The 22,751-nt window shown below is 46.4% G+C and overlaps 1 long non-coding RNA gene and 1 other non-coding gene across 10 annotated transcripts; one reads left to right on the top strand and one right to left on the bottom strand.

The window, feature by feature from the left end:
* Nucleotides 1-2,118: 2,118 nt before the first annotated feature.
* Nucleotides 2,119-15,449, top strand: LOC144375458 (uncharacterized). 9 transcript variants are annotated; one of them, XR_013435372.1, is made up of 5 exons: nucleotides 2,119-2,274; nucleotides 2,454-2,748; nucleotides 4,209-8,995; nucleotides 9,828-9,933; nucleotides 10,792-15,449. It is a non-coding gene; the product is annotated as an uncharacterized LOC144375458 (long non-coding RNA). The 9 variants fall into 9 exon arrangements; XR_013435370.1 differs by having other exon boundaries at nucleotides 2,119-2,748; nucleotides 4,209-8,271; nucleotides 8,769-8,995; XR_013435375.1 differs by having other exon boundaries at nucleotides 2,119-2,748; nucleotides 10,792-10,898; nucleotides 13,079-15,449.
* Nucleotides 15,450-20,706: 5,257 nt separating this feature from the next.
* Nucleotides 20,707-20,779, bottom strand: Trnaa-ugc (transfer RNA alanine (anticodon UGC)). Its single transcript has one exon. It is a non-coding gene; the product is annotated as a tRNA-Ala (tRNA).
* Nucleotides 20,780-22,751: the final 1,972 nt, after the last annotated feature.

The raw sequence follows: 22,751 nt of genomic DNA, 5'->3' as shown, positions 1-22,751 counted from the left end.
AAGCCACCAAGCACAGGACAAGTGTCCTGGTGTTCTGTCCTCTCTGGAACGTACACTGTGTCCCTGCTCTGAAGACCTGTGCTCCTGGAGGTCAGGGCAGGTCCCCACTGCAGGTCCCCATCCCGTCATCCTCCCCACAGCTGTCTCCTCATCTGCTAGACACAGCTGGGGAAGCAAGTGCCTGCCCGGGACGTGAGCAGTGAGAGCACACACACGTACACGTATGCACGTACACACACATGGGCACAAACACAGACTTGTACACACACATTGTGAGAAATATCACTCAGGGGTGAAGACCTGCCCTCCTCTCAAAATTCTAAGATAGAGTCTCTGACCCAAGTCGAGGAGTGGAAGCACATCGTCCCTGGCCAGCGTTGGGCTCGGGCACGCCATCTCTGGCTGCCCTCTCTGTCAGACTCTTGGGCTAAGTAGCATTTCTCAGCCACCAACAGAGCCATGGGCTGCCCCCTCCCTTCAGAGAGACCCCCTACTGCATTGTGAACACCTCCTTGGCACCAGGTGGGCCCTGGTAAAGACTCATGACCACCATCCAAGTAGGATCTTGGCCGCCAGTTGTCACCCCAGGAAAGAAAGGAAAACCCAAATTGAAGGCAAGCGAGCCCTCCCGCCTCCGTGCCAGGGCCCTGACTGCCCGTCACCAGCCATGCATGATGTACAGGAATGATCAGGCCCTGGGACTGCCCATTAAGTGCGGTCAGCAGATCACGTGATACCTTTTTAATATGGCACAGATCTTTCCCCTGGAAATGACGCTGATGCCATCTCCACCCGGCAGGATGGCAGACAGACTGCCCGTGCCCGGGAGCCGTGCCCCCCTCCGAGTGGCCACCCGGGAGGCAGGCGAGGCCCCCGACAGGGACGGCTCTGGTCTTCCCTCTTCTTTGGGCTGTCAGGACAGAACAGGGAAAGCTCCTCCTCTGAGTGCCCCCTCCATCTAGCATTCTCTGGTGCCTCCTCAGGATGGCTGATGCTCCCGTGTCACCTCCCCTTGTGGCTTCCCCACCCCAGTTCTCCTCCCAGCACCTGCTCTCTCCTCCCCAGCCTCCTGAGTGTTTGCTCTGAGGGCTTCTGGTTCATCACTCCACCCTCAGTGCTGCGCTCAGCAGGGTTCTGGCCTCAGGAACCATTTGTTAAGTCACTTAATATGCAATAAAAGATGCTGGGCTGCATGGAGCCACGTTTCCTAGGGCAGTTGGTGCTTCTCAAACGTTATTGTGTTTCAGAATCACCTGTGGGACTTGTTAAGCCACAGACTCCTGAACACCACCTTCATTTCTTTTTCTTTTTTTCTTTTTTTTTTTTTGGTACCAGAGATTGAACCTAGAGGTGCTTAACCACTGAGCCACATCTCCAGCCCCTTTTTCATATTTTATTTAGAGACAGGGTCTCCCTGAGCTGCTTAGAGCCTCACTAAGTTGCTGAGGCTGACTTTGAATTCATGATCCTCCTGCCTCAGCCTCCTGAGCTGCTGGGATTACAGGTGTGTGCCACCGCACCCGGCTGCCACCCCTTATTTCTGATTGGGTATATCTGTTGTGGCCTGTGGCTTCACTTTTCTAGCACCTTCCCTGGGAATGGCAGTCCTGCTGGCAAGGAACCCCACTTTGAGAACCACATCCCTGAGATACCGTTTCCCACCCTTCTGCCTTCTGGCCACACGTATCAGAGCTGTCCCTATGAATGTAAGTGACAAAAGCAGAAAACTGGCTTCTTCAGATCCAGTTTGTCCAAACTGAATCAAATTATTCTCATCCCTAATGGGGGGAGGTAAATTGAGGCCAATGGATGCAAAGCGAGGTGAGCCGCTCAGCAAGGTCTGGCAAAAACAGCACAGCACTCAGCGTACCAGATACACCGCTTCGTTCCAATCACTGAGCTGCACTTTTCTGACACCAACTGTAGAAATGAGTTGGCTTCCAAGTGGCTTATTAGAGAACAAATTATTCCCTGTTTTGCCACTCTTTCCATGTGAGTTAATCTGCAAGTCTAAAGTCCAAGCAGGTGCCAGAGTTATTCCTGCCACTGGCACCAAATTGCATTCCGAAAGCACAATTAGCACTTGGTTAATGTGCCTCAGAATGGGATAATCTACATGTTACCCAAAGGTGACCTCGGTCCCCACCGCACTTCACCTTCATGTGCCAACGCACAGGTTGGCCGGCTAACGGGACCTTTGCAAATCCCAGCCCCAGTCAGGCAGAATCCCCACCTCTGTGTTGTCACGAGGGAAGACGGACTCGACGTCCACAAGTAAGAATCCAGAGGCCATCTCTCTTCCTCCAGCTCTGCTTCTGTTTCCTCCCTCCTGTTCCTTCCCTGCTAAACTACCCAATCCCTAAGCCTCAGGGGAAGCCAAGGAAAGTAAGCCCCTGTGCAGGACAGACTTGGTGTGAGAGCCCCTGTAGCCCAGGGAGGGCTTCCTCTTCCAGGGCAGCTCGGCTCGGGGTGTGGAGGAGCCTCAGACCTTCTGCATGAGAAGACCACCCGGGGGGAACCTCACAGCTCCAGCAGACGAAGAGCCCACCGAGGAAGCAGCCCCTGGACGGGGAGCCCAGCAGGAATGGGGGGGACTGAGGAGAGAGGAAGGACTTCTGCACCAGGCTGGGGTACACCCCTACTCCAGTCAGGAGGCCAAGTCTGGTGAGAAGGGCTTCCACACCAGGAAGGTAGCAGCAGCCATGAAAAATCAGCTCCACCGGGAGATGGATCAGTGTGAAAAAACAGGTAAGATAAGCAGAGCTGGGTTTCCTACTATCAAAGAGGAGAACTGTAAATATGGAAAAGAAAAACAGTCAAAGTGAGTCCTGAGGTGCTGAAATTTGTGGTATCTATATGAACTCGTGGTTGCTAATGTAAGAACAGATGGATGAATGGATAGATAGATAGATAGATAGATAGATAGATAGATAGATAGATACATAGATACATAGATGCATAGATAGATAGAATGTGACTTCATGCGCACACATACTTGTAGGGAAACATACGTGTGTATATTTCTTTACTCCACTCACCAATCCCAGTGAGTACACCCCCATATCTTGGTTTCCCAATATCATTCTACTGAAAGGAGCCAGGACACTTTGGAGAATGTCCTGATCCCAGACCAAAGCAGCAAAGTACCAGACATTCTGGGCTCATCTGGTGCTTTGCTGCTTTGGTCTTGTGTCACAAGGAACTGCTCAAAAAAGGATGAGAATGTGTGTAAAGGACACAGGAACACGCCAGGAGGGACTCCGACTGAGGCAATTTGAGCATCAAAATAAATACCATGGTAATAGGTTACAATCCACTGAATGAGATATGAAATCATGAGTTCTCCTGATATAAACAGATAAGCGTGCAAACACAACCTCAACGTGTCTCCACACAGTTACTTACTGAGAGGAAAACGGTAACTGCACAGCAGAGGTGTTTGGCAGACACCACTGTAAGCAAGTGATCCCAGTTAACATCACTAGTTCCAGGACAAACCAGAATCATGCGCTGCCTGATAAGAGGCAATGAGAAGTTTCTGGAAAACTTCTGCCCAAGACAGATAGTCTGAATCCAATCATGAGGAAACAAACTATGTCCAGAGCATAGAGTTCAGAAAGTGCAAGGGAGCTGTTCCAGACCAGAGGAGACCCAGAGGCAGGACAGCCGAAGGCAGAGTGCGATCTTGGGCTGAATCCTTTGCTCTAAACATCACGACTGTGGCGACTGGCAAAACTTGAATGGAGTCTGACGCTAGCAGTGAATCAGTTCATTTCCTGCCTGTGACAGTTATTTTATAATCCCGCAGGAGAACGTCCCCGTTTGGGGGATATATAAACTAAAGTGTTCGTGGGTGAGGGGCATCTCCTCAGCAGCTACTCTGAAACGGTTCAGCAAAAAAGAGGTTTCTGCACCGTGCCTGCAGCTTTTCTAAATGATGGAGTCTGTTTCCAGGAAGCCATTTAAAAAGAAGCTGTAGCAATGTGATCAGCAGAAGGCTTCAGACTCCGTCAGCCAACCCTGTCTGGCCCTGCAGTCCGTGAGCTCAGTGGGCTCAGAGGCGCTGGGTGAGTCAGCCTCATGCCACGCTGGTGAGGTCATCAGAGTCCTGTTCGCCCTGTCAAATATCCTGTGGAAGAGGGAATGGGGGACCTGCAGAGGCTGTGCCCTTCTGGAGCCCTGCATTGATTTTTTTTTTTTTTTTTTAGAAAGGATCCTGGCTGTTGGATCTGGGGAGACCAGAGTCTATATTGTGGGAGAATCAGATCTTTGGGCACAAGAGCAAAGTCCTGGCTTCCTGACCTGGTGACTGGCCCTCGAAGTGCTCCACTCTCTAAAAGCCTTCCTCGTCCTTGGGTCCCCTCCTCTTCCTCATGAGGAAGGCTGCAGGGTGGGATATTAGTCCCAGAGCAAATGTTGGAAGGTGGGCAGGCTCCTCTCCGGGCTCCGGGATCCTGCGCACTGAGGACAGCAGGCCTCTGTCAGAGGGTTTGGAGTTTACACTCATCACCGTCGTACATGTAAACACAGCAAAGAGCGACAGGCGCACCCAGGGGAGCATGGCCAAGGGGAGGGGGCCCTGGAAACCGTCTCAAGGGAAGAGAAGATGCAGGTGGGATGGGACCTTTAGCACTGAGGGGGCGGCTCATGGCAGATAGTGAGCTTCTCTTGTATAGCCCCAGATTGAGACACAGGACAAAGGTGGAAACCCGAAGATGGCACTGAGCCCCATGCAGGGAAGGAGCTGTCTAACACTGGATCTACCCACGATGGCCAGGAGCGCCATGTGTTCTGAGGCCACCTTATGAATTCAACGTAAGTGCCAAGGTCAGGGTTCTGAGAAGTGACCAGTACCTCTTGGCACTTTGTTATGGTACTTATATTCTGCCTGCCTCTTTACCCCCTTCCCCGGAGGGTGCTCCCTAAGTCCTCTTGGACCACAGAGCCACCGGTTTCAAAGGCCTCTGCTGTGTTCATCCACATTAGATGCTGGAAAGGTTGGGGCTAGTGGCAGAGGGTGCCTTGTTGGGGAGAGAAAGCACTCTGGCTTGGGGGGACCGGCTGCTGGTGAGAGCAAAGCCCAGCAATGTCCATCTTTGCCCTGCTCACTGAGGATCTGGCTCCTTTAGTAGTGACTTAGGTCCAGTCCACAGGCCGGTCCATCTGGAATCCTAACACTGAAGAGGTCATTGCTGCTGCAGCCTCACGGACCCTTGCTTGTGTCCTCCAGCTCCTCCAAGAGTTTAGATGGTCACCTGATGAACATTTGGCCTCATCCTTCTTTCATCAATTTCTTTTGCCCTTGACCCACCATCCCTTCCCCATCATGGAGGTGAGCAAGGAACGGGCTTCAATGCTTAAAAGGAACAGAAAGACTCTTCTCTCCTTCCCACTCATCACAAATTAGTGAAGAAGACACACAGTTATCTCAGCCCCTGGAGAGCCACGGGAAGACGCCAGGAGCTTGGTTATCATCATGGTTGCCTTGGAGACAAGGGTCAGGCCGGCGTGGGAAGTTTTAGGCTTTTGCATGTCAGAAGTTGTGATCCGTTGAAAAGCCACCATGTACACATATCTGATACGGTCTCCCGTTTGCAGTCTTTGCTTCCCTTGAGTTTAACCAGAGAAGACTCCGTGACTTTAAGGAGTCAGAGGAGGGGACTTTCCAATAGCACCTGGAGAAGACCTAGCACTTATTGGGTCGTCAGGACCTAAATGGAGAATTAGAGAAGTGAGGTCCTATTTGACATTTGATGCTTTCTCAGGCTCATCACACCTGCTGAATTTGTAGCTTGGGTGAGATGCCAAGCAGGCCCAGTGGCCATGCCCTCCCACGCTGCCCCTCCCACTAGGCCTTTTAAGGGAGACCAGTTAAGATTATCAGACACTTTCATTATTCAACTGATACGGCACCAGACCCATTTGCACAAGTCACTTTTACATGTATTCATGTCACCTTTTGCTAGCAACTTTATCTTAGGGCTTCAGAATCTCTCTAACAGCAAAACCCAAAGTTGAAAACAACCAACAGCCAAACTGGTGTTGTTGTTGTTGTTGTTGTTGTTGTTGTTGTTGTTGTTTTGGGGGGAGATACCAGGGATTGAACTCAGGGGCACTGAACCACTGAGCCACATCCCCAGCCCTGTTTTGTATTTAATTTAGAGACAGGGTCTCACTGAGTTGTTTAGTATCTCACCATTTCTGAGGCTGGCTTTGAACTTGCGATCCTCCTGCCTCAGCCTCCCGAGCTGCTCAGATTACAGGTATGCACCACTGCACCCAGCCCAAACTGGATTTTTTAAAAAATTAATTTCTGGAAGCCATATTTACTTTAGCTATGTGCCATTCCCACCATGCTGCATGCTGCTCTGTTCTGCTAACCGACCCCTCTCCCAGGCATCATCCATCCCTGGGGGAGGTGCCATTGAGCAGGCACAGGCAGACAGTGGCTGAACTGGCAGTCCTGAGACCTGGCATGTGTGTTGGCGCTGCCACTAACTCACTCCCCAGGGAACCTTCAAAAAACCCCCTGGGCCCTGCCTCTGTAGTCCCACCTGTTCTCTTTGCTTCACAGAGTAATGGGGGGGAGCGGGAAGTGCCTAGGTTAGAGAGCCAGTTCTTGTGCCATCGCCATCTGGTTTAGACCACGAGTTCTGAGCACAGCAGGGAAGCAGCCAGAGCTCTGAGCTGGCTGCAGCTGCGTCCTGCCATCCCCACTGCACCACGCAGGTGAGCAAGGAGCAGGCTTCAGGATGAGGCCTCACAGTCCAGAGGGGTCACAGGGTGAGTGTCACAGCTGCTCACAGGACAGTGGCAGGCCAGACAGATTTAGATGGAACGCCCTGTCTCCTCCTTGAACGTCCAAGGGCCATCTAGCCAACGCGAGGTTTCCCACATGGACAGGAGCTCACCTCCTCAGAGGGTCTCCTCCCGCCCTGAAGGCTTCCAAGGTGGAGGTTTTACAGGAGCATGTAAGAGGGGAGGGGACCTCAGTGGCCTCTTATCTCCCACCGTCAGTCCAGCCATGCACAGGAACCCCACAGATCACATCTGCCCCCTCTCTCTGTACAAAATCTGGTCAGTGAGCTTGTCCTCTGGTATTCTTCCTCTCCAGTCTAGGCATCCCTAGTCTATGTGTTCACACCCCACCTGAGACTCCACCATCCTGGTTACCCCACAGTAAACATGCTCTAATTTGTCCAGAACCAGTTCCCAACTCATCTCTCCTGTGTGCCCATCTTGTCTCTGGAAGCTGACCACCTGGACATTTAGGACTTCATTAGGCACCTTCCCTCTGAACCACTCCTGCCCTTGGCTTTTTTTTTTTAATATTTATTTTTTAGTTGTAGTTGGACACAATGCCTTTATTTTATTTATTTTTAAGTGGTGCTGAGGGCCTTGCACGTGCTAGGCAAACGCTCCACTGCTGAGCCACCACCCCAGGCCCCTGCCCGTGGCTTTTTCAATTCCATGGTCAGCCTACAGGTTCAGCGTGGACCAATGGTTCCCTATGTCCATGTGCTCCTAGGACACTCTTGATACCTAGAAAAAAATGCCGACCTTGAAAGGATCCACCCAGCCAGAGTCCTGGCTGGGCCACTGGTCAAGGTCGGCGCTCCTGCGGGAAGCTCCCTGCACTCCTGGAAGATGGAGAGAGAGACCTGTTGCCATGGTGACTGTCGGGCCACGAGGCTGCCTGCAGCCTGTGAGGAAAAGGCACCAGGAAGGATGAGAGTGGGAGGGAGGAATTCACCTCCACCATTACCCAGCCTGCCTGGATGGGCATTGACTGGGACACACAGCACCTGGGCCAGGGCAGAGGCGGTCCAGGGCAGAGGGGAGAACAGGGCTGAGGAGGAGGCTTCCAGGGTGTGGAAGCGCATATGGGATGTGCGCGTGCATCTGAGTGAGGACATACTGGAGTGACGCAGCTCCAATCTCGTGGGCAAACTCTCTTTTCTGCAGGTGCAGCAGCGACATTAACTGTCTGGGCACAGCTGGAGGATTAGGAGTGAGGCTGAGCAGCCACTCCTCCCCTCCAGCCCAGAGCTCTTTGCACACGCCTCCATTAGCACTAATTACATTGTGCTCTAATTATCTGTTTACACATCTGGCTTCCCAGTAGAGCAGCTGGAGCATGGGAACCCTGTCCTGTTTCTATATCCTGGCTCCTAGCACCATCCTGGGCACACGGCAGGCCTCCAGCAAGTGTCACCTGATCGCCAGGCCCCACCCCTCTCCCTTACCTGCCCAGCTACCTAGGCACGTCAGGTAAGCAGAGAATGGATCGCGTCCTGCAAATAAACTTAAAAATCATGAACAAAATACCATTATCCAGAAGGAACCTCCACAAATCTTTTTGTAAGAATAAGTACAGATGTTCCCCAAATTAGGATGGGAATGTATCCTGATAAACCTGCCTCAAGTTGAAAATATTGAATTGCAAGAACGCGTTGAACGCGCCCAAACTGTGGCACGTCAGACTTTCACGAGACGGTCCACCATGAGCCACGGTGACTTCCCCTCGTGATTGTGTAGAAACTGTGGCCTGCTGCTGCTGCCCAGCATTGCGAGAGGATCACAGGCCACATCACTAGCCGGGGAAAAGATGAGAATGCAACATTCAAAATATGGTTTCCACTCGGTGCCTGGCACTTGTACACCTTGTAAAGTCGAAAAATCCTAAGTTGAATCGCTGTCAGTCAAGGACCCTCCATATTTTTTCAGGAGATCCAGCAAACACAAGCATTTTTTTTCCCTATAAACAGGTGGAATTTGTACATTCACTTTAGCGTTGCTCCTTGAAGTACTTCTTTTCAATGTTGCTGTCTGATTTCATGTTTTCTGATGTTCCTGGAGACAACCATTGAGGACACGATTTGAACGTGGTCTCTGGAGCTGCCTTCAGAGTCAACATATGAAGGGTGCAAGAAAACCAGCGTCATTTTTCAAGTCCTGTGTATTCTGTCCAATATATCCCCCTGCCCTGATACTGGTGAGTGCTGACCTCCGTTGATTTTCATTAACCTGGTGTTTATCTTTGAGGTCAGGAATAGAGTAGTCAAATATCGTTCTTTTGGAATTCACTGTTTTGGAATAAGAAATAATTCAGACAAGTGAATTGGCTGTGTAAATTGCCTTGTTTAAAATAAGATTTTGGTCAGGTGTGGTGGTACATGCCTATAATTCCAGCAACTCAGGAGGCTGAGGCAGGAGGATCACAAGTTTGAGGCTAGCCTCAGTGATTTCGTAAAGCCCTGAGCAACTTATTGAGAACCTGTCTCAAAATAAAAAATAGAAAAGGCTGGGGATGAGGCTCAGTGGTTAAGTACCCCTGGGTTCAATCCCCAATACCAAAAGTCAATTAATTAATTAATTAGTTAATTAATTAATTGAATTCATCAAGGTTTTGTAAAGGAGCTAATCCTACGTACAAATCAGAAGGAATTTAAAGGTACTTAAAAGAAGAAACTGCTCAAGTAATCTCAAGTACAACTGCCTTAGATTAAGGCACCTATTACCCAACATATCAGTTTGTCATTATAAATTGTCTTTATTCACCCAGGGTAGCCAGCCTCAGTTTGTGGGCCCCTCTCCTGTTCACATTGGCACTTGGTTGTAGGAAAGTCCCATCTATTTAAAATGATCCCACGATTCAAACTTTCAGGAGATCAGATCAAGCTTCCCCAGATTAGACTGAATTAATGAGATGTGATTATATTAGGTTGAATCATATGAAATTGGTAATATTCAACTATTTTGAACCTATAAAAATGACAGTTTTCAGCTTGACCTAATGTATTTCCTTTCTGGTCCCTCTTTCTAAGGACCCAAAGGCATTCCACATTTCGGTGTCTTCTTTGTGTTTTAAAGATCCAAGTTGGACCATAGGACTCAAGCCCCTGCCCCCAGCCACCTGCCCTCGGCTCACAGGTACAGAGAAGTCCGCAGAAGTCGTTCAGTGAACTGCTGCTGCTTCCTGCCCGCTGAGCTTTGTACTTTGATGATGTCCTTTCTGCTTAGTTTTGTGTTCGTTGCCATGAGCCATTGCCAAGAGCAATGCTGTGATGCCTTTCCCCTGTGTCTTGCACCAGGGTTATTTAGACTTGATGTTTGTGCACAGCGTACATTAAAGATCCAATTTCATTCTTCTGCATGCAGATATCCAGTTTTCTCAGTATCCTCTACTGAAGAGATCATCCTTTTCCCACTGTGCATTCTTGACACCCGTGTTGAAGATCGGTTGGTGGTATAGGGTGGATTTATTTCTGGACACTCTGCTCTATTCCATTGGTCTCCATATCTGTCTTTACGTCAGTACCACCCTGTTTTGATGACTGTAGCTTTGTAATCTGTTTTGAAATCAGAAAGTGTGATGCCTCCAGCTTTGTTCTTTCAAGATTGGTTTGGCTGTTCAGGGTCCACAGTGGGTCCATATGAATTGCAGAATTGCTTTGCTTTGTTTTGTTTGTTTGTTTTCTTTTATTTCTATAAATAACAAAAATAATGACATTGGGATGTTGAACAAAATTGCATTGAATCTGAAAATCGCTTTGTATAATGAGAACATTTGAGCAATATTGTCTTCCAGTCCATGAGCAGAGGAGGTTGTGTGTGTGTGTGTGTGCGTGCGCGCGCGTGCATGCGAACATGTCTTCTTTTATTTCCTCCATTAATGACTTATACTTTTCACTATAAAAGTCTTTCACATCCTTCTTTAAGTTTGTTCCAAAGTATTTTATTATTTTTAGAGCTATATAATTGGGATTATTTTGCAAATTTCCTTTTCAGATAATTCATCCTTAAGGACAAAATTACAATAATCAACAAAGTGAAAAACTAGCCCAAAGAAGGGGAAACCGTGAAGAGGAGACCTGGGGGACAGCAACCTGTGTCTGGTAAGGTGTTCATCTCCAAAATGTGTCAGAACTCCTGCAACAACTCAGTCGTGAAAGTACAAATCAAAAGGAGCTAAGACTTTTTTCCAAAGAAAACATACAAAGGGTTAATGGGAAGTGGGGCACAGTGGTGCACATCTGTGGTCCCCCCTACTCAAGAGGCTGAGGCAGGAGGGAGCACTTGAGTTCCAGAGTTGGAGGCAGCCTGGGCAACACTGAGACTCCATCTCAAAAGAAGGGGTTGTCCTTGGGCACAGGAAAAACGCTCACCGTCAGAAATCATCATGGAGATCAAAATGGAAACCACAATGAAATATCCTCCCACACCTGTCAGGATGGGCTACTGTCAAAAAACAAAGACAAGAAAAAAGTCAATCCACACAAATGAGGATGTGGAGAACTCGAAGCCTTGTCCGTGGTCAGTGGGTACTGTGCCAGACAGCACGGGGTGGAGGTCCCTCACAAAATGAAGAGTAGAACCACCATGGATTCCAGCAATCCCACTTCTGAGTGTTTATCCAAAACTATTGAAATCAAAATCTCAAGAATATATTAGCATCCCTGTATGAATTCTCTAAAAGAGTCAAATCCATAGACTCAAAGAGTGAAAGAACAGAACCGTAACTGCCAGGGGTTGGCAAGAGGAGGAAATGAGTGTTACTAATCAATAGAGTGAAGTTTTAGGTAAGCAGGATGAATGTGCTCCAGAGAGCTGCTGAATGATGCTGCTCTTTCAGTCAACAATACGGTATTACGTACCCTCAGATTTTAAGAAGGTCCATCTCAGATCAGGTGTTCTTACCACAACAGAGCAAAAAAAAAAAGCAATTTTAAATTCACAGCTGCTATAAGTGGGCATAAAAGAATATTATCATAAGAATAAATGCAACTTTAAAAAATAATACTGCAATTTACCCATCATCCAAATCCATGCCCTTATTTTAGAAGAGCTTGCCCTGGGCAGGTGAAACTCTGAAAATCATTTGGGGGGACAAAGTTCTTCCTGCCTGCCCATAAGTGTCATCTATTAGAGCCCAAGAGATTCTGGTCCACACGGAAATAAACTCCAACATCAGACTTCAGAAAGGACTGGAAGGAGAGGGGAGCAAATTAAAGTTTAATAGAACAGAACCTCAGGAAATGGGCAAATGTAAATTAGGATGGAGAAACAGAAATTCTTCTCATTTTTAAAAGGCTCCTCATTAACTTATTGGATAGCATTCTGAGAATTTGTTTAAGGGACGTAGAGGTGTGCAGCCTGGAGAATTGGAGAATGGCTCTTCTGGGCTTCCGGGCAAGGAAATGGCTTTGCACTGTATGTAGCAAGAAGCATTGCTGGGAGCCCTGAGCGCTTCCCGGACTGTCAAGGTTAGACGGGGCAGCGGGAGGAGATGGCGTCAGACTGTGAGGTGTCTCTGGAGCTCTTCCAGGAGAGTGGCCCGACTGAAGACATCAGGGCTGATTCTGTCATTTCACATTCTTCCCTTCTGCCAGAGCTCCCTGTGGCTGGGCGGTAGACAGGTCCCCTTGGCCACTGGGGGTTTCTTTGAAGTAGCGGGGGCCACCAATATGTCAGCAGACAGGCATCAAACAGTGGCTTCCTCTGCAGAGCTGGGGAGCTCAACAGCCGGAGGGAGAACTCCTGCAAGATCCCCCTTCTCCCTGGAAGACCCCCTTTTACAGGAGCCAGATGGTGTTGGCTGCCACCAGTGTCCCCCAGCACAAACGGTTTCTGAAACAGAGAGGGAGAAAGAGCTACCCGAGGGGAAGTCTCCTCCGCAGGTGGAGTGATTTATATTATTATTATTATTATTATTATTATTATTATTATTATTATTATTATTATTATTATAAAGCAACTGTTGTGCAGACACCGGATGAAAACCCAAGCCAGGTTTGGAGCTGAGCCCTTTCCCAGGAGTTGTGACCAACGCGCTCCGCTCTGTGGGACCCAGAGGCTGGATTCCCAGAAGCCTGGTGTCACCTACAGGGCGGGAGCGCGTGCTCTCCCCAGGAGCCCAACAAACCTGCCACTCGAATCCCCATCACCCGGTCACTTGGGCACAGAGTGGCAGTCTCTGCAACAGAATTAATGTGGCTCTAAAGTAATTTGAAAACGCCAAGAGTAGCAAATTATCACATGAAAATGCAAATTGTCCCTTATCTGGACTGTTCCACAGACGCTATGATTCATCATCGACTGTGGAGCTGTATTTCCAAGTGAGATCTCAGCGAGACGGGGCACGGGCAGGGCCGAGGCACGTTCCGCCTGGAGAGATTTATAGCTCCTTTTATCCAGATGTAAAGCGCCACGGAGTTGGGAGGGAATATTAAACGTATAAAATCTCAATCTATCATGTAGTCCTTATTCGAGGAGGATCAAAAGGACACACAAACATACACTTAACATCCTCCAGAATCCTCTCTCTCCCCATGTGCGTAGACCTTCTGTGGAATTCACCCCTCACTTTACCGTCTTACCTGAGTCCAGGCAGATTCCTCCCTCACCTGGCCATCCACCCATCCATCCACTCAACGGTCTGTCTATCCCACCATCCATCCATCTAGAGTTTCTCTCATAGACTCGCTGATTTTTAGTGGTGTCTTGACGAATCCATGAAGCCTTTACTGCTGGCCCTCGACGTTTCTGATTAAGAAGGGAAGCAGGGGGCTTTCCCACTGTCTCGTTTGCTCATACTTGTCGACAGGGCTTGTCCAAGAGAAGACACCACACTTGAGAAGGAGACCAGGGTCCAGTGTGTAAATGGAAAGCAATTATCTGAAAGCTGGAACTCAAGGGAAGCCGTCTCCTACCCAGGCCAGGAAGCAATGCTGACCTAGCACCCATGGTGGGCCAGCTTGGCTCCAAGTGCTTTATGAATAGTCATGCATCTGCACTCTGCTGGTGGAAATTACCCTGGAGAAACATCCTTGAACCTCAGGGTCCTCCAGGAGGGGGTCAAATCTTGGGTCTTCTATGGAGTCTCTACACATCTGCTTTGGTTAAAGTAGGAGTGGGGGGCTTCTCCAACGGCCCACAGCCTCAGATATCCTTGTGACTCACCGTCTGTCTCTTCCCTGCAATCTGAGACACCTAACCAGTGAGCAGCCCACCAAGGCTCACCCACAAATAACTTCCTGAGATCAGTGTGGCCAGAGTTCCTCCAGGGAAAAGGAGGCCATAACCCTAGAAAGGAGGCTGTACTGTCCTGGGCCACGCTGCACTGGTTTTCTGGGCCTTCTGTAACACAGCCATGGCTCAGAATAACATAAATTCTTTGTTTTGCAGTTCTGGAGGCCGGGAGTCTGAGGTCAAGGGATCAGCAGGGCCTGTCTCTCTGGGGGCTCTAGGGGAGGGTCTGTCCCAACCTCTCTCCTAGCTTCTGTAGCTCCTTGGCTTGTTCTCAATCTTCATAAGGGCTTCTCACCCTATTCCAGTATGACCTCATCTTAATTACTGTCTGCACAAAAAGAGGTCACATTCTGTAGAACTGGAAGCCAGGACTCCGACCTATAATTGAGTTTGCAATTCAATCCGTAAGGCAATAAGGGGTTTGGAGGTCATATGAGACTTTCATGGGACTTCAGTTTCCAATGAGGAGCCTGAGAAGCTGGCACAGAGGCATGCGCCTGTAAACCCAGCGGCTCTGGAGGCTAAGGGAGGTGGGTCACAAGTTCGAGGCCAACCTCAGCAATTTAGTAAGGCCCTAAGCAACTTGGTGAGACCCTGTCTCAAAATAAAAAATAACAAAGGGCTGGGGAGGTAGCTCAGTGCCAAAGCACCTCTGAGTTCAATCCCCAGCACCAAAAACAAAACCAAAAGGAAATTTAAAAAAAGAGCCCCTGCATCTGAACTTTGGCCTTTAACAAGTTCTTCTCACCAATGCCTTAAAACAACCATGAGGGCTACGTCAACGGCCTCCTACTCCTCTAACTGAACGTTCCCTGCACTGGCACTCCCAACGCTCTAATGCCACCAGCAGAGCTGCCTGAAGCATCCTACCTGGATTTTCCACCCCGCGGCCCCTTGGCTACGCCGTTCCCTAAGTTCAAACCCTCGCTTCCCGTGTCACACTGCCTGCTCTCCAGGAGGAAGCTGAGGAGGAGTTTCGAGCTCCGGCCATCTTTCCCACACAGGGACACAGGACTCCCCGACCTCCACCTTCTCCACTTCATAGTCCCTTCCTCAAGGGTTGCCCACCAAGATGAGTAATTTTCTATAAGTCAAGAGCTGGCATTGTCCCTATAGTTTTGCCTTTAAAGTCATATAAGTGAAATGATTAAATATATAGTCTTTGGTGCCCGCCTTCTGTCACGTAGCATATGGCTTTTGAGATTCTTCACCTTGCTGCTCGTACCAGCTCATTCTTTTTCATTGTTATATACTATTCCAGTGTGTGCATTTGCCACAGTTGGTTTATTTATTTACCCACCAGTGGACATCTGAGTTGTTTTCACTTTGGAGTCAATAGAAACCCACCAGTGGACATCTGAGTTGTTTTCACTTTGGAGTCAATAGAAATAAAACCTCCATGAACATTCAAGTACAAATCTTTGTGTGGATCTATGTTTTTATTTCTCTTGGGTGAAATTCTAGGAGTAGTATTTCTGGGGGTGAATAATAAAAGTATGTCTCATTTTTTAAGAAACTGCTTCAGTACTTTCCAAAGTGGTGGACTGTATACCATTTAGCATCTTCAGCAACAAAGTTTGAGCGTTCAAGGTGTTCCACATCTTCATGGAAACCTAAAATGGTCCTTTGCAGTTTGGTGACAGTGGCAGCTTGGCGCTGTACTCACTTGCCTTCTCACTGATGGATGACGTCGCAGCCTTTCACGTACTCATTCGCTATTCGTGTGTCTTCTTTGCTGAAGCAAATCTTTTCACCCATTCTTTGAGTCTTTGCTCTTACTAATTTTCACAGATTCTGATCCATGAGCATAATGCGGATCTCCATTTATTTAAGTCTTCCTTAATTTCTTCCTGCATTGTTTCCGAGCGTTCAGTGTGGAGGTCTTGCACATATTTTTCTTAATTTCCATAAGCATTTCATCATTTTCTATGCTCATCGGAATGATCTTTCCGTTTTTCCTAGGTTTTTAAATTGATTGGTTGTCAAATGTTAAACTAACCCAGCATTCCTAAAATAAATGTCATTGGGTCGTGATGTGCGTCGTAGGCAGTATGGAAGGACTGAACTTGCTGAAATTTGTCAAGGCGACGGTGTCTCCATTCATGTGGGAGATGCCAGTTTTAATTTCCATAATATTTGGTGAAGGCAATGCCAGCCTCCTCCAATGTGCTGGGGTGTATTCTCTTTTTCCTGGAAGATTTAATATCACTTTTTCTTTTAATGTTTGATAGGATCCATGAGTGAGAACAGCTGAGCCTGTTTATGTGTCAAAAAAGTTTTATTTTTCTTTTATTTTGCTTTTGGAAGTTTTTCTTTTTAAATAATTTTTTAGTCATCAATGGACCTTTATTTATTTATATGCAGTACTGAGAATCAAACCTGGTGCCTCACACATGCTAGGCAAGCACTCTACCACTGAGCCACAACCCCAGCCCCTAGAAGATTTTTAACTAGGAATCAATCTCCTTAATAACTGTCCGGGTACTCTGGTTATTGATTTCTGCATCTTGTGTCTTACTAGAAATTGGTCTATTTCATCTAAGTTATCAAATTTGCTATTGTCAAAGTTGTTTCTCTTTAATACCTTTTCAATGATCATAAGACCTGTTCTAATGTCCATCTCTTTATTTTATTTGTTCTTTTTAGATATACATGACAGTAGAGTGCATTTTGACATATCACACATACATGGAGTATAACTTCCCATTCTTGTGTTTGTACATGATGTGGAGTTACACTGCTCAGGGATTCATGTGTGAACACAGGAAAGTTAGGTCCAATTCCATATCTTGTTCCTATTACTGGTGATTTGTATCTTTTCTCTGTTTTGCACAATTAGGCTACAGGTTTATTAGTTTCATTCATCTTTTGTGAAAAAATAGGCTTGTGCGTCTTTGTCTTGCAGTATTATTTTTCTTTTCCATTCCACTGATTTCTGCTCTTACCCTGATGATTTCCTTCCTTCTGCTTACTACAGGCTTAATTTGCTCTTCTTTTCTAGTTTCTTAAGATAGAAGCTTAGATCACTGATCTGAAAGCAATCTGCTTTTCTAACAATAATATTTAATGCTAAAAACATCTTTTTAATCACCTCTTTGATTACAACCCACACACCTGCACTTTCATCTTTTCCAAAATATTCTCTGTTTCCTTGGATTCCTTATTTGACCCATGGGTTATCTACAAGTACTCTATTAATTTCCAAATATTTGGGGCTTTTCAAGATATATTTCTTCTGCAGGTTTAGAGTTTAATTCGGTCACATTCAGAAAACATTGTTTAATCTCTTAAATTTAGTGAGATTTATTTTATGTGCCAGATACAGTCTGCCTTAGTGAATATTCCATGTGCATTTGAAAAGAATCTGTAGTCTGCTCCCGTCGAGTGGAATGACATAAATATTTATGAGGTCAAGTTTGCTAATAGTGTTCTAGCTCCTTGCAGAATTTCTGTCTAATTGTTCTATAATTTTTGAAAGAAGGTCATTGAAGTCTTCAAATGGAGTTGTGAGTTTTTGGTCTCTCTTTTTGGTTTTATCACTTTTGCTCCATATATTTTGAAGCTGTATGTTTAGGTGTGTACGCATTGAGGATTTTCATGTCCTCTTGGTGATTTGAAAACTTAAGTCAATGGGTAATGTCCCAATGTTCCGTTTTGTCTCTGGGGACATGCTTACCCTGAAGTCTCAATTGCTTAATATTAATGAAGGCATCAACCTTGTTTTTAATGTTAGCATAGTGTATCTTTTTCCATTCTTTTAACCTATTTGTTTTATATTGAAAATAGCTTTTATGTAGGTAGCATGTGTTTGGGTTTTGCTTTTTTTTTTTATCCCGACAATTCATTTAATTGGAAAGTTGAGTCTTTACATTTGACATAATTATTTAAATGGTTGAATTTACATCTACTACCCTATTTAGTTGTTTTCTCCTTCTGCCATCTGTTTTCTTTTTTTTCTCTTCTTTTTCCAGCTTTTAATTAACCACATCATGACATTATTTTATCTCCAATATTAGCCATCTCGTTTTTCTTTTTAATTCTGTGATTGCTAATTTATCTCAACCTCATCCAATATTCCTCACATGCAGTATAAGAAGCTTAGAGTAGCTGGGTGCATGCCTGTAATCCCAGAGGCTCGGGAGGCTTAGAGAGGAGGATCGCAAGTTCAAAGCCAGCCTCAGTAATGGTGCGGTGCTAAGTAACTCAGAGAGACCCTGTCTCTAAATAAAATACAAAATAGGGCTGGGGATGTGATTCAGTGGTTGAGTGCCCCTGAGTTCAATCCTGGGTACAAAAAAAAAAAAAAAAAAGAAGCTTCTTAGTGTAGTGTATGCCACTTTATCACATGGTCATCCCTTATTGTCATGTACTTATTTCAACCACTTCTATAAACCACAGATACATCTTGATTATATTTTTCTTAAAGAAGTCAATTATTATGAAATGCGAAACAATTTGTTTATATATATCCATATATTTAACACTTAGAAAACACTTCACTCCTCTATACAGATCCAAATTCGTATCTATTCTCATATTTCTTTCTGCCAGAAAGATTTTTTTTTTTTGTACCAGGGATTGAACCCAGAGGTGCTTATCACTGAGCCACATTACCAGGCCTTGTTAAAAAATATTTTATTTAGAGACAGGGTTTCCCTGTTTAGTGCCTCACTAAGTTGCTGAGGCTGACTTTGAACTCACGATCCTCCTGCCTCCGCCTCCTGGGTCACTGGGATTACAGGGGTGTGCCACCGTGATTGGCTAAAAGTTTTTGTTTGCTTGTCTGTCTGTTTCACAGTGCTGGTCTGCTGTGATATATTATTCTCTTCAGCTTTTGTCTGTCTGACAAAGTCTTCATTTCCCTTTCATTTTTAGAAGATATTTTTGCTAGGTACAGAATTCTAGGCTGGGAATTAATGGTTTTTCTATCTTAACTTAAAAGTATTAATCCTTTAATTTCTGTTTTACTTAGTTTGCAACAAGAGATACGCTATCATTTTTATCTCTGCCCCTTTCTATATAACATGTCTTTTTGCTTCTGGCTGCTTTTACAATTTCCTGATTATTCCTGGTTTTAACCCATTTGATTATGATACCACCTGATGTGATTTTCTTTGTTTCTTCTACGTTAGCTTTGTCAAAATTGCTGGATTTGGAGGTTCATTTTCCCCCATAAGATCCATTGAAATGTCCCATCTCTTTATTTTATTTGGTCTTTTTAGACATACATGTCAGTACAGTGTATTTTGACATATTATACATACACGGAGTATAACTTCCAGTTTTTGTGATTGAACATGATGTGGAGTTACACTGGTCGTGGATTCAAATGTGAGCACAGGAAAGTTATGTCCAATTCCATCTCTTGTTCCTATTACTGGCCAATTGGATCTTTGTATCTAGAAATATTTTGACCATTTTTAAAAAGAGCATTTCTATCCTCCTCTTTTCTCCTCATTTATGACTCCAGTTACATGCGGTAGAAAATTTAAGACTGTATCTCTGGTTTCTGGTGCTGGTTTATTTTTTAGTCTTTTTCTTCCATGCTTAATTTGGAACCATTTTTATGCTACATCCTTCAGTTCACTGATTTTTATGTCTGCAGAGTCTCATCCACTGCCAATTCCATTCAGTGTATTTTTTCATTTCAAATATGGTTTCATCTCTAAAAGTGCCACTTGACCTTTATATACATACTCTTGTGCATATGTACATATGTATGCGTATCTGAATATATGTGTGTGTGTGTGTGTGTGTGTGTGTGTGTGTATATATTCTATTTCTTTTCACATGTTCCTATGCTTAGTTTGTATACAGATCACTTTTGATAATAACTGTTTTAACATCCTTGTCTGCTAATCCCATCCTCCATAATGTCTAGGTCCGTTTCTATTAATTGATTTCCCGTCAGTTTTACATCTAAATCCTGGATTTTTCTAATGTCTTCTAATTATATAAATGTGTGTTAGATTGCCTCTCACTCACACTTAACTTACTTAGAATCAGTTGGATATTTTTGAGGCTTGCTTGTAAGCCTTGTTAGGTCAGATCCAGGACAACTGCTAATGCATGCCTGTTTGGGGCTCTGCGACGGAGAAGATACTCTTCTGAGGAGTCTCCTCCATGCCCCATTTATGAGATGTTTCCCCTCAAGCCAGTGGGAACATGAATCTGCCCCACCCTCCTGAGCTAGAGCGGTTGTCTGGACTCCTGCTCTCCAGTGGGGCTCCCCTCTGGCCCTGCGTTTCCTTTTATGCATGTTCAGATCAGCACTCAGCCAGAGCTTCGGGAGGCTTCCTGCAGCTCCCTAGTGCTCGCCACGTAACTCCTTCCCACCCTCTGAGCTACCTGCCCTGCAGGCTGTGCTGGCCTTGGCCTCGGCAGGCTCTGCTATCTCCAGTGCACACGATCACCACCCTCACCCCACGCTGAGGCATCAGAACGGGCTCTAGGAGTGAGCAGGTTCAACCCTGGGGCGCACCTCTTCAGTTCCTTTCTCTCAGGGGTCCCTCTCCTGCACTACCTGCTGTTCAATATCTGAAAACTATTGTTCCATCCTTTGCTTTGATTTTTCAGTTGTTTAAGGTGAGGGCATCAATCAATCCTACCTTCTCTATCATGGCTGTTAGTACCTATCTTTGAGGAATTTTCTTTTTTGTGTGTGTATTGTGGGGGGGGGGGTGCTGGGGATTGAACCCAGGACCTTGTGCATGCAAAGCAAGCACTCTACCAACTGAGCTATATCCCCAGCTTCGTTGAGGAATTTTAAAGGCTAGATCTCCACATTGCCTACATTGATCTATCTCATCATCCCACTTAATCTCATTATTTTCTCTTGCGTCCTATGTATTTCTCTGAGACTCTTCTGAACAGCCATATCTTAGGTTTCCTGGAAGAGAGATTCAATATAGTGCAGTACTCAAGGTAGGGCTAGGAGCTTATACTCTCCAGCCTGCCAAGGAATGGAACTCAGCTGACCTTCAATGTGCATTTGGTGGAATGACACGGCTCTAATTAGGGGGATGCCCGACAGAACCTCAGACCAGAAGGAACCTGAGTTCCAGATCCATTCTGCTGCTTATTAGCAATGTTTATTTGGGCATATCACTGAGTTCAGTTTTCTCATCCAAACATTGATAGGATTAAACTAGATGACCTTTTAGTGTCTCTCTAACTTTAACAGTTTATGAGGCTAAAATCTGTCTATAAAGTAATCCCACTTATGGTCTCTCCCCATCACATGGGTAGGTTCTGCACCCACAGCCACCTGTATCCTGATTCTCTATAAAGTGGCAGAGGGTTGTCCAAGGTGGGTGACCCTTAGAACGACCTCCTTTGCCATGCTTAAAATGAGCAGAATGCAGAGTGTCATGGTTAGGATATGTGGTGTCCCCCAAGACTCATGTGGGATGCGATCAAGATCATGCAGAGGTGAGCTGATCAGATTATGAGAGTGTGGGTTAACTAGAGGCAGGAGGGTGTGGTTGGAGCATTTACGTCCCTGGGGGCGTGGCTTTGGGGGTTATAGTTTGTCCCTGGCGAGCAGAGCGCTCTCTCTCTTCCTGGTTTCGGTGCCTGGAGCCGATTCCCTCTTCCCTGCCTTCCACCATGATGTTCTGCCTCATCTCATGCCCAGAGCATGGAGTGGGCCAGCATGGACCGAACCGCAGAAACCAGGAGCCAAAATAAACCTTTCCTCCTCTACATTGTTCAGGTGAGATCTTTGGGTCACAGCAAAGAGAAATCTGACTAAAATACAGAGTCGTTATTTCCTAGGCCCACCTCTTATCTCATTCCTTCCAAAAGACAAATCTGTGTGAGAGAGAGAGGAGACAGACAGACAAACAGACAATGTATTTGCAAGATTCTTTTCTCCCATCCACAATTTGTCACCAGATGTACCTGCATGTCACCTCCCTAACAACTCCAACCTGAAAAGCCTTTTACTCCCCTTCCCAGGGTGGAGGAACTCTGCTCCCACTCCATCTGTTCCCACCTTGGCAACTACCCGTTGGGTGCTTCAACAGTCAGTCAACAGCTCGGGCCCAGCCTGGGGAGAAGAGGGTAGGTGGGAGCCAGTGGGGGTTGTGAGCACTGGAAAATAATCATCCCTTTATCAAATGCTCCGCGGTCCAGCAATCAATCCCAAGAACACATTCCCTCCCCCGTGGACATCCTGTGCAGAAACCCTTAGGATGCAGACATTGGTCTCTGGCTCCTCTGTGCCTGGGTGACCTTGAGCGGGCACCACTCTTCCCTGGACCTTAGTTTCCTGCTCTCCAAAATGGGGTGCACCATTGCTGCCACCCCGTGAACCGAGGACACATAGATCATTATGGAAAGGACAGAGTTTGCTGAATTCGGGGAAGTGGGGACAGGGGTGACATGATCAGCTCTTCTGCTCTGACTAGCTGCAGATGACACACACAGGGACTTTCTCTTCAGGCTTTCAGGCTGTTAAAAGATCCTGTGATCTCCCAGTTCACCCCTAGAGTTTCTTTGTGTTGTCCTGAAGAGAAGGAGAGTGTGGGGGGGCACACTTACCCCACAGTGGCTATTTTAGTATCCAGAGGAGCCAGGCTTGTTGATTGCAGGGATTGTTATCTCTTGTAGGACTCAATAAAGGTCACCTTCAACTCTTCCACTAAACCAGCGTCCTCTTCCTCTGGTGCTCAGTCCATGCAAAACCTAGGGAGGGCAGGGAGGTCAAGACGGGGTGG

Source organism: Ictidomys tridecemlineatus, chromosome 2, assembly GCF_052094955.1.
Source record: "Ictidomys tridecemlineatus isolate mIctTri1 chromosome 2, mIctTri1.hap1, whole genome shotgun sequence".
NCBI classification, from domain to species: Eukaryota; Metazoa; Chordata; class Mammalia; order Rodentia; family Sciuridae; genus Ictidomys; species Ictidomys tridecemlineatus.
Note: the sequence above shows the minus strand (reverse complement) of the source record. Positions and strands in the feature narration are given on the sequence as shown.